The sequence below is a fragment of the Nematolebias whitei genome, chromosome 3 (assembly GCF_014905685.2).
Source record: "Nematolebias whitei isolate Nwh7 chromosome 3, NemWhi1, whole genome shotgun sequence".
Lineage (NCBI taxonomy): Eukaryota > Metazoa > Chordata > Actinopteri > Cyprinodontiformes > Rivulidae > Nematolebias > Nematolebias whitei.
In genome coordinates this window covers 45,035,677-45,048,176 of record NC_056500.1, presented here as the reverse complement: position 1 = coordinate 45,048,176, position 12,500 = coordinate 45,035,677, and the positions used below count along the sequence as shown (strand labels likewise).

Genomic DNA, 12,500 nt, shown 5'->3' with positions numbered 1-12,500 from the left:
AAGAACTTTGAGGATCTTGATAAGATAGAAAGGTGATGTATAAATATAGTGTTCAATTCCAGTCCAGAAAAAACCTTTATCTTGGACTACAAGCATTCACTGTTTGAATCCCTGAGAGAAATCAACATACCACTTGTTTGATTTGGTTTAAAACAGTGGCTCAGTTGGTAGAGCTGTTGCTTCTCAGCGAGAAGGTCACCGGTTCAAATCCCAAAAGGGACCTTTCTTTTCATGTTCTTTCCGTGCATGCATGGGTTTTCTCCTGGCACGCCGGTTTCCTCCCACAGACCAGAAACATGCATGTTAGTTTGATTGGTAACTCTAAATTGTCTCTAGGTGTGAGTGAGAGTGAATGGTTGTTTGTCTCGTTTGTCTCTATGTGTCCCTGTGATGGACTGGAGACCTGTCCAGGATGTCCCCCGCCTCTCACACACTGAATGGTGGACATGGGCACCAGTGACCCCCCGCGACCCAAAAAGGAAGAAGTGGGTAAAGATAAAGGATGGATGGTTTAAAACACGAACCATTTTTAACGTGTCACAACTAGACACTGCATAAAAGCTGTCCTGATGGCGTCATCATTGTCCGTGGTTTTAGATGACTGTTTTACTTTTGAAAACATCTATCCTGTCGTTGCCACAAAGGAGGGGGAAAAAGCTGAAAGCGTTTTCCTCAGAGGTAAGACGGTTGATAATGCTCACAGTTAAATGGCAAATCTACCCCTGAAAAAAGTGATTTCAGGATTTAACAGCTGCTTCAAAGCTGCAGCACGAGAGAAGCTCATTTATGCTAAACTCTTTGCTGCTGGCAGGGATTGTCAGTCTACCACTTTAATACACATTTACATACTAAAACATAAGAATTAGAATTCATTAGTGTAATCTCAGGTCTAGATCTAGATCAGGAGTTGTTTGATTAGTAGCTTTGGGACATTGTTTTTGTGGTGAGTTTGCTTGTCTTCTACTTCTGTTTTTCTTTATTTAGCATGACTGCCTCTAAAACGGTTGTGCTTGAAGACTAAACTCAGCTATCTCAGCTGTAATTACCAGAGCATACACAGTTCCCAGACACAGATTTGCTGTTTTGTTTGCTCTGAAATACTTCATGTTGGGGTTTTTTTTTTTTGTACAAAGCACCTGGATGTGCCCGCCTGAGGATAATGATTATAGTCAAAAACTTAATGACTTTATCTGCGACGGCACAAAAACATCATTCCACCTGTCTCGTTCGGATGAAACCAGCACATCATCACCAGTCCCTGATTCCTGAAAACTTATCAAAACTAAAGGAGTTGCATGTTTTGTCACTCAGCACGGAGGTGCAGAACAGATCGTTTCAGCGTGAAGAGGAAGTGCACGTGGATGGTGCAGCTGCTGCTCCGTTTTGTGTTAGAGGTTCACCTACTTCAGAGGAAGTGGTGTGGGGGAGAAGACATTGTTACAACCAGCAAATAAAACAGGATATCCGATGCCGGAACAAGAGAAACACTCAGTTTTGATAATTAGATTTTTTCCAACTTTTCCTTTAATTCACAAGATATTTTGCTAACAGACAGAGTCAACTTCGATAGTTAATGGCAAAGTTTTAAAAACAGACCTCATCCACTATCTTTTACCCACTTCTTCCTTTTTTGGGTCACGGAGGTCACTGGTGCCCATATCCAGCTGTGAGGGACACCATGGACAGGTCTCCAGTCCATCACAGGGACATAGAGACAAACGAGACAAACAACCATTCACTCTCTCACTCACAGCTACGGACAATTTAGTTACCAACCTGCCTAACATGCATGTTTTTGGTCTGTGGGAGGAAACTGAACCACACATGCATGGAGAGAACATGCTAACTCCACACAGAAAGGCCCCCAGCCAGGATTTGAACCGGGACCTTCTTGATGAGAGGCAATAGTTCTACCAACCGAACCACCGTGCTGCCCATTACCACTAAACACATGTGTTGGGGATCAGTCTCAACTACTACCACACCAAATTTTAGCCCACTATCTGTAAACATTTGTAACTTATAAGCATTTTTGTGTTTGTCAAGGTTGCTTACCTGTGGTTCAAGTTCAAGAATCTTTATTATCCACAAGGGGCAATGTTTTTTCACAGTCAGTAGGCACACAAAACATCCGTACTAAACATTGAGACAGTAAAATGTGTGTATGCATCTTTTATTTAACAAGGAAAATAACTTGCTGAGATTAAAAACCTCTTTTCCAAGAGTGACCTGGCCAAGACAGCATCATAAAACACACAACAAATCAAAATACAAGACCAAACACACAAAATACATAACCAAGAGAAATCACAATAATTACACATTAGGGCAGTTACAGGAGCCAAGTGATCTGATCTCTGGTTCCTTTAGAATTGATTTAAATTGCCCCAAGGTAACAAGAGATGATAACTTTAAATCCTTCTGCAGAATATTCCAAGTGGCAGAGGCGAAAGCTTTAAAAGCCTTTTTACCCAGTTCAGTTCTGACCTTTGGGACCTGCATCAAAACGATGTCCTGAGAGCGCAGACTATAATGGTTGAAAGTTCTAGATAAAAGTGATAAATATGTAGGAAGATGCCCAAGGATGCATTTATAGATAAAAACCAGCAAGTGAGAAAGTCTGCGGTCAGTCAAAGAGGGACATTTTGCTGTAGCATACAAAGTGCAGTGATGTGTTCAATAGCCACAGTCAGTCATAAAACGCAGGGCACAATGATATACAACATCCGATTGTTTCAAAAGCTGCAAAATCACCGTACATAAATCATCACTGTTCGTCGAGAAGCCTGATCGCTACAGCGATGAATGAGTTTTTCAGTCGGTTCGTTCTACATCTGGGCAGCAGATATCTGCATCCAGATGGAAACAACTTGAACTCACCATGGAGTGGATGATCAGGATCTGCCAGAATCAGCCTGGCCTTGTTCACTGACCTCGTCTTGTGCCGGTCAGTGAGGTTCTGTAGGGCTAAGCCAGCAGTTATGATAGCCATCTTGGATGTGTTTGACTCTGAAAGATAAAGAGTTGTAGATGTGCTTCCAACGATCATTTTCTGGGAGTTTCTTTAAAATCTGCTCACTGGTTCATGAGAAGTTTTGCTAACTGACACATACACGCAGTCAGGGGCAGTATTCTTGTTCACCTTTACCTTTTGGCAGCCAGCTGTGAAAGCTCACATAGCAGGATTTTATTCTTAATTTATTTTTATTTTGTGCAGTGAGCCCTGTATGAGCATTTTTCTTCTGTATGTTGTGTGTAGAACTGAGAGCCATCATGTCAGCGACATGCTTAGCTCCGCTCTCCACCCGCCCGAACATCAAAGAGCCTTGGATTCCTCTAAGTGAGCGTGCTAATTGGTGCTTGATTGATAACTTGAGTTCACAGGCGATGGCAATGTGTCATCTAAACTGTTCCAGGGTGTCTTTGTGAAATCAGCTTTATGAGTGGAAGAGGCATCACTGGCGGCCCCATTAAAAAAAATTGCCAACGTACGTAGTTGCAAATAAGCTGTCACACTTTACAAACGAGATTACCTTTTTCAGTTTTGCCCGGGAACTTTGAGGGGAGGGGACGCATGGGTGACACTCCAAAATAGCTCAAATCGTTTGGTTTTTATCAGCGTGCTGGATCTGCAAAGTGCTGTTTATCCTTTTTTCATGCACGGTGGAAGAAAAAAACAAAAAAAACCGTACCGGTACATTCACAGCTTAAAGCACAATGTAATCAGTTGCAGCTAAAGTACAAATTAACTGAGAAAAGATAGTGCTCAGAAAAAAATGATTTTGGTTTGCATTTGGCCTCTAAAGAATAACTTCTTTTAAATGTTTTCATGTCATTCAAAGAAGCAAGTTGGTAATTGTGTCATTCACCCATCAGATTCATTTTTAAGAGATAAGATATATGAAACAAACAATAGACGCACCATGGCTTTATTATGAGAGGCAACACAGATACAAAGCTATAAAAACAGAATCAGAGGTTTTTTTTTTAAAAAAAAGAAGCAGTTATTGTATTTGCATCCAATCACAAGCATGCAAACTAACTGCTTTGCAGGTCAGAGATCAGTGATGTCACACAAAGCCCACATTAAACAGGAGGTTGCTCACATTGAGCAACAGAAGCAATCTGAGCTTTCACAAAGCAGCAGAATCTCTCTACAGTCAGGGAAAACATCCATCCATCCATCCATCCATCCATCCACCCATCCATCCATCCATCCATCCAATGTTTTTACCTGCTTCTTTCCTCTCTGGTGCCCATATCCAGCCATCACTGTGCGAGAGGTAGAGTTGCATTTGGGCCTAAAAAATTTGTTCCGAACTGTTATCATTTTTTCCGAACCCAACCTGAAACCGACAGATTAACTGTAATTACAGGCCCGAACCCGGAAAAAAAAACAACAATTTTTTAAATTTTTTTTATAAGCTTTTACTGCTTTTGTAAGCAAATCAGTTTGACATGATAGTTTTAAAAACGTATTTCAAGGAGAGGAAAATATAAGATTTATTTTAATTAACAAGTCACCAAATAGATATTAACATACAACATGAATAGCCTAAAAAAATCAACTCTAAAGATAGGCTATTATACAGATGACCAAAAATATTTTTAGTGCAAAATGATTTTGAAAAATATAAAACAAGGCTATTTTAACTGAACATGCTGCTTGCTTCAGCTTTTGTAGCTTCAGATGCTGCTACTTCCTTCACCGCAGATGACAGCAGCTGTGGAGACGCGCGCGGCCGGTGATCAGGTGATCCAGCTCAAGGTTAACTGGACAGGCCGGTCGGACCTGCCTCCTTCTCTACAAGTAGATGAACACAATTTTATAGTGTGCATTTATTTGGTTTTCTTTGTGCTGTATGATTCGTAAAACTGCACCAAAGCCCGAGACCAGCCTGGCCCACACATTAAGCACATTATTATGGCCTGGTCCAAATTCGGGTTGGGCCGGGCTTCAGGCTCGGGTTAGAAAAGACAGCTCTAGTGAGAGGTGGGAGACACCCTGGACAGGTCTCCAGTCCATCACAGGGACACATGGAGCCAAATGATACAAACAACTATTCACTCTCTCACTCACACCTAGGGACAATTTAGAGTTACCAATCAGTCTAACATGCATGTTTTTGGTCTGTACCCGGAGAAAACCCACGTATGCACGGAGAGAACATGCAAACTCCATTCAGAAAGGTCCCTGCTGGGATTTGAACCGGCGACCTTCTCGCTGAGAGTCAACAGCTCTACAAACTGATCCACCGTGCTGCCAACAGAACAGATTATTGTTTTACGTAAAACAATTTTAGTCTGTGTCTGTTCAAGTGTATGTGTTCATGTGTCTGTCAACAAAATATCTCAAGAACCACAGAATGAATTTTACTGAAACCGTTTGTGAGGATTCCAGTGTTTTGCTCTTCGTTTGTGTCACTAACCACCTTCCACAGACGGAGCTGATCCTGCACAGCTGCAGCCATTGAGCATGGTGCACTGTACAATTTTGAATGACAATAACCATCCATCCATTTTCTTTACCCGTTTATTCCATTTTGGGTCACGGGGGTCGCTGGTGCCCATGTCCAGCAATCACTGTGCGAGGGGCGGGGTACACCCTGGACGGGTCGCAAGTCCATCACAGGGACACATAGAGACAAACGAGACAAACAACCATTCACTCTCTCACTCACACCTAAGGACAATTTAGAGTTACCAATCAGCCTAACATGTATGTTTTTGGACTGTGGGAGGAAACCGGAGTACCCGGAGAAAACCCAAGCATGCACGAAGAGAACATGCAAACTCCACCCAGAAAGGCTCCTGGACCGGGGTTTGAACCAGGGACCTGCTCGCTGAGAGGCAGCAGCTCTACCAGTTGCGCCACCGTGCTGCCCAACGACAATAACATTTTATATTATTATTATTATTGTTATTATTATTATGAGCTCCTCTCTACTTCTTAATAAAACTTTCTCTTCAGAAGCCATCTCATGAGCATTTGATTCTCTTAACCTAGTGATCTTGAGATGTGTCTAATCCAAACTACCTTGCTGATAATTTTTCAGCTTTTGAGATTCTATCTGTGTTCCTGGATTTTCTGGTCCCACCGTCACTCTCCAACCAGTCTGCCTGGAAACAGCTGACTCTCTCCACTGGTTCTCTCATCTGGTCCTAGAATCCTCTCCGTCAAAAAGCTTTTTACTGGTTTGTTGCAGCACCTTAGACTGAAGAAGACTTCTGGATAAAAGACGAAACGTTTCAACAAAGAAGAATCGTCCAGACAGTGGGCCTGACTCAACCTTCTTAGACTTGATGTTAACAGTCGTCATCAGCCCAGTCTGTCCAAAATACAACTGGATGAATTTTATTTAATTTACAACATTGAGATCAAGATCTCATTTGTAAGGAGGTCCTGGGTAAAAATATGTTGCTCAGACATGTTTTGATTTAGCTAAATGTAATTATTGTATATTCAGCTACAACTGATTAACTTTGGAGTCAATCCAACTCAAGAAGCTCACCACTATTAATCAACACTGACCAGTATGAACTGGCCACTACATATCGAGCTCAAATTTGATGTAGTTGTAACTGAGAGTTGTTCTCAACTTCTTCCATGTCTCACAAGATCTTACAAGAAATTGTGCATAATTTCATTTACTACTACTAATAATAATATAATTTACAACGTTTGACCAAAACAAATCTGTTTTTAGTTTAAAACTGTGATATAAAAGAAGCAGTCAAGTCAAAGTTTCTTTATTGTCATTCTCATCACATGTGGTACATTTGGTGGAACAAAACTGTGTATTCAGGGTCCCAGTTACATCCAACAAAACGTATGAATTGTAAAGAAAAACAGTAATAAGATCTAAGATGTTAACTAAGAAATACGCTAAACTGAAAATACACTGAGCACTAAAAGTACAAAAATAATACGCTGAACAACAGCAGCACGAACATGAGTCTGTGTGAGCAGAGGAGGATAAATGAACACAGCAGCGTAAAATAAATCAGCGGCATAAGATCAGCAACATGGATAATCAGCAGCACATATCAACAACCAAGTGGCATTACAGTGATTTTTTCCCCCCCACAGTGATTATTCTGGTTAGAGATTCATGAGTCTAACAGCCTCAGGGTAGAAGCTGTTCCTCAGTCTAGTGGTTCTGCACTTAATGCTCCTCAACCTTCTTCCCGAGGAGAGCGGTGCAAAAAGTGTGTGTGCTGGATGAGTGGGGTCCTTCATGATGCAGGTGGCCCTCTTCCTGCATCTGGAGGTGTAGATGTCTGTGATGGTGGGGAGACTGACTCCAACGATACACATTCAATCCATGAACGTTTGGCCTTTAATGCAGTCTAAATGCAACTACTGTAAATTACATTTTATATTAAATTAATGCAGTGAGGAAGTTTTATTAATAAGTTTGATACATCATGACTTGATAGTGCTGTTTAAATTATTGAAGGTCACAAACCTACATAAAAAGTTTTGTAACTATTCATTTGTTTTTAGCCCAACTAGATTTTGAATAAAACTAGTATTGTTTGAGAGTTATGTGTCCACAGTCTATCCCAGTCACACCCTGCTCACATGTAAATGCTTCATTTCTTCGAAATGAAGAGGAAACCCAGTCGTATTCAGCCAAAGTTTGTAAAACAAACTGAAAAAGGACCGTTGCACAATATGTGGGATGACAGAGACCGTTTCAGTCAAGCCAAACAAGGAAAAGTTCGGTGTCTTTCTCTCAGATGATTTGGACCTGAGCCATTTCTAACATCAGTGGTCCTGTGTGTGCTTGGTAGAGTATGTTGTGTTGTTTAGACTGTTGTGCTGGTCAGCGTGACACTGAAGAGCCCATGAAGGCTGGAAAACTGAATACAAATGGTTGACTAAAGCCCCACAACACTCAAGGCCCAAGTCTGGGCTGAAAAATGCAAAGGGGTAAATGTTAATACTGCAAGTTTATAAAGTGGATAATCAAAACAGATGATGGGGTTAAAATCTTATTCTAGTGTCCTACAGGCTCAGAGATAAGCCACAAAACTGCCTGGTCTCAAAGACCATGCTTCTGTAATATTTACTGGAACAACAGGGATTATTTTAGATTATGGTTTAACAATAGAACCACAAACACTGTCACACATTTCCAGAAGACAGGATATGGACGCAGTGCAGCATGCAGAGCATGACGTTTGCGTTTGAACTTGCTTAGATAACAACATTCGTTAATTCACACTTCACTGGATGAGCGCTCTGTGCTTGCATCAAGATCTGGACCAAACTGCATCCGTTTTGTAGACTACACTTTGTACAAACCCTCTGTCCAGCTGTTTTCATCTGGACTCGTCAGAGATGCACGTCATTCTCAAGAAGCTGTGCAGCTTGGCATTTTTAGTTCAGGTTATTTAGTTTAGACATGTACAAAGCATTGGACTTATAAAGAAACGTATAAAGTACATTGTGCCAAATTTAAACAATTAAAACCTTAAAGTTTAATATAATGCAAAAATAAGAGACCGACTATAGACTGACCAACTATTCATTTATTTTTATTGCACTGGCCACTGAGAAATCCCTGTAGATAAAGAATTATCACATTTTCCAACCATCAAAAGGTGTATTTCAGTTTTTAATTGCCCTAAACAAAAACGCAGATTGACCAAAAACAGATTTTTTTTTATTTTTGCATAAATCCCCAAACAGCAGATCTGAGTTTCTCATGGTTTCATCTGACTGAAGTTGTACACAGGATTTTAATAAAGACGCCACATTAACCAGTATGGTCCAATGACTCTTCAGACACCTGTCATGGTTTTAGATAAGGATCCAAGAATGCAGACTTGACACAAGGATCTCAAAGAATAAATAAGTCATTATTTATGTGGCCATGGCTTGTAAAATTCACAATGCTCAACTTGAGGGAAAACAAGAAACAATGAACCAAGTGAACAACAACAAAACAGAAAACACAAATAAGTTCAAAAACACAGACTGTGACAACATAGGTTTTCTGTAGACTGAACCTCTGCCCATTTTTACTTCCAAGAAATTTAAACTCTGTCAATTTCTTTTGTCTTATTGATCAGTTGCCAATTAACTTAAGTTGTTGCAAAATGTTAGGAATCAGTGTTTCTCGCTCACTCTGCCTTCCATTTTCATTCCTGCAGGCAGAGCTGGTGGAGCAGCAGCTCGCTCCAGTCGTAGCTGATTACCACCCTTCTTAAGACTGAGCCATTCTAGCAGTGGTGGACCATCAGGGCCACCAAAGCCTTCTCTGCTGTCCTAAACACAAACAGAATCACTAACTTACATTTTAGTATATTTTTCTATTTATTAATATTATTCTGAAATGTGTGTTCTCTTCATTTCATAGCTTTTCTCCTGACTGTGCAGCTTCCAGTAGTATATTTTTATGTACAGCTTTTATCCAATCATACTTTGACCATCGTCTGTTGCTAGGGTCAAGTAAATCTGCCTCGAGGCCTTCAGAACCAGCAGTGCAGGCCCCTGCAGGTTAAAACAAATGGCAGTGAAACTGTTGCTTCGACCAGTCAGATGTTGAGTTGGTGACACCAAGGTCTTCTAGCAGGCATTCAACAACGTCAGCATTTTAACATTGTTTGATGGGACTGTCAGAGAGCGTACTGGTTGGTGTAGGGAAACTGCATCTGTAACGACCTACACAAGCTGAATGTTGAGAGGACAAACGGCTTTAACCCAGACAATTTAATAGATGTTCTCAAAAGATCTGATGAGGTGGTAGTTTAGAATGATTCCCAACACATATTTTGAGTGCTGACAGGTCACAGGATTTATATTTAACATTTTTGCTCTTAACTATTTTGAGTCATCCTTGTCTGTCTGTCAGCAAAATTTCTCATGATCCACTTGACTGATTTTAATGAAATGTTCAAAAAATAATCATCAGATGTGCATCTAAAGCTGATTAACTTTTAGAGTCAATCCTCTTCAAGATCGCCAACAGAGCTAATCATCCGAAGACAAACAAAAAAATGGCTCCAGCTCAGTCAGTTTTACAAATATCAAGCTAAAGTTTTGATGTAGCAGCTTCTCACCACATGTTGTGACATCATCAGATGCACGAGGCTGAGCATCACATTATGTTCAAGGTTTGACCAAAACAGGTTCAAGTTTATCATTTCTTAACATAAGATGATCTTTGTCTAGGCTAGGCCTTTATGTTCTACTCTTCTGTCTGCCTGTCTTATTCAGAGTGCAGGGAGTGACAGGCACAGGTAAGTGGTTACTACAGTGATCCTTATGAGCTACACTTTAACACCTTCATTAAGTTGGTTCTCTTCGTACCTACTGTATGATGCAGTTTGTGAATTAAAATGTGGACATCTTTAGCTTAGATCAGGGGTGTGAACTCGGTTACAAAAGGGTGGTCCAAATTTAAAACTCAATTCAAACCAAGAGCCAATTTCAGTCAATACATTAACTCCAGTCAGAACATGACATGTGTCCTTCTTAACACTTATATTGTGCATTCTTTAGTTTTCAGCGCGTTTACATCATATCTGGAAGACGTCTGTAAATTTCAGCTAAATCTCAGGCTTTGGTTATCCCGCGTGAATGCGCCACATAAAAAGCAGACGTTGGGGAGTCATTTATTTATTACATGTGGTCTTGAGGTAAAACTAATCCTGTGTGAATAGGGCTTTAAGAGAAACACTAAACAAATGCCAAGTGGTACGCTAAAAGAGCTAATACGCTAAACACCAATAATGTCAAACAATACGGCGTAACAACAGCAGCCCGAACACGAGTGAGCAGATACGAATGAATATAAGCAAAACGAGAAGCAATAAAAATATATTGCACTTTTTAAAATATCATCTTGAAAACCAGATGTTAACAAGGACCAGATTTGGCCCTGGGTCTTCAGTTTGACACATGAATACTAAAATGAGTCACTTGAAGTTCACAGACTAAAGCTGGTGGATGTTTGCACCTTTCACAAGTTCCTCGTTTAGTTTATTCTCAACTTCTATTTTATTCCGACATAAAGTGAGAAAAGGAGGAAGTTCATGTGAAAGCCTGTGAGCTGCACGCGTCAGTGTGTGTGTGCGCGTGCTCTTGGCCTGCTGCCTTACATGGGCAAACCTCCCGACTCTCAGACGGCTGGAATTTCAGCGCGTGACGTCACCGCCTGAAACTCTCCCACAGTTTGGATGAAGAAGTTTGACTTTTTGTTTTCCTGCTTTGTGTTGGGATTTTCAGCGTCTTCTCCCCACGTTTCCTAGAAAGCGAGGTAAGCCCACAAGGCTCCACGGCGCCGCTCCACGCCGTGGGCTTCTCCGTCAGCGCGTTTTGTTGGAGGTCGTGGTGTCGGAGCGGCTCGGTTCTGCTCGGCCTTGTGGGGAACGTGAACTCGGACACGGTGAGGGCGTGGACTCGACACGGAGCCCGGGCCGGTATGTTCCACGAAACAAAGCGAACCTGTCGCAGGGACGAGCAGGCGCAGGAAATATTAAAGTGTCTGAGTGGGACTGGGCGGCTCTGTCGGGTTTCTGGTTTTAGCCCAGTGCTCCCAGCAATGCGGAAGAGACGCGCTGTCACCGGAGAGCCCCTCTCTGGAGACAAATGTCTCCCAGCTGCAGGAGCAAGATGCTGCCGGGGCTCCTCGTTGTGTTTACGACGGCACTGATTTGCCACGTTGGTGTAAAGTGAGCGCGCATTCAGCAAGCTATCATTTCCCACGCGCGCGTTAATAAGAGCTGGGAATAATGGCAGCAGCTCTGTAGGCCTCAAAGTTCACGTTGAACCAGTGCTCATCACCTTAATGTGCGAGGCTCGGAAATAGACCTGGCTCCACCTCAAACCAGAACATTCTGAGGAGATCCAGAAGTGCTCCAGTGTGACCACCACATCCAAACTGTGCAATCATCTGAGAGGACGCAACCAGTTCATGAACTGTAGGAAGTTACACAAACAACAAACAAACGGGTGAAGCTGCAGCCTGTCGCTCATTAGGGTCACCATGGTAACCACACACCTGTGTCTGCTTCCTGGCTGCTCTTATAATACAAGGCAGACAGAAACACAGACAAAGAAGTAAGTCTCACACAAACAGTTATTATTATTATTATTAACTTTTATTTAACCAGGCAAATGTCATTGAGATCACAGATCTCTTTTGCAAGGGAGGTCTGGACCTGAAGGCAGCTGGAGAAAACCCACGCCAGCACGAGAAGAACGTGCAAACTCCGCGCAGAAAGACCCCAGGTCCAACCGGGGATTGAACCCAGGACCTTCTTGCTGTGAGGCAACAGTAGCTATGTTTACATGGACATATCAAAGATTTTAGTTCGGCATCGACCGCACTCCAGTGGGGGGTACCGCAGGGGTCCATCCTCGGTCCCCTTCTCTTTTCTTTATACCTGCTGCCACTAGGTGCTATCTTCCGCAAACACGACATACCCTTTCATTTCTATGCCGATGATTGCCAAATTTACTTCCCCCTGAGGCACAGAGGCACACG

At 41.9% G+C, this 12,500-nt stretch overlaps 1 protein-coding gene across 1 annotated transcript in view; it reads left to right on the top strand.

Moving 5' to 3' along the window:
- The first annotated feature begins 11,140 nt into the window (after positions 1-11,140).
- The window catches only part of LOC119430816 (LIM domain containing preferred translocation partner in lipoma), a 267,474-nt gene continuing 266,114 nt past the window's right edge, over positions 11,141-12,500 (top strand). Inside the window, exon 1 of the mRNA XM_037698297.1 lies at positions 11,141-11,270. The gene's annotated coding sequence lies outside the window, so the exon portion shown is untranslated. The remainder of the gene's footprint in view (positions 11,271-12,500) is intronic.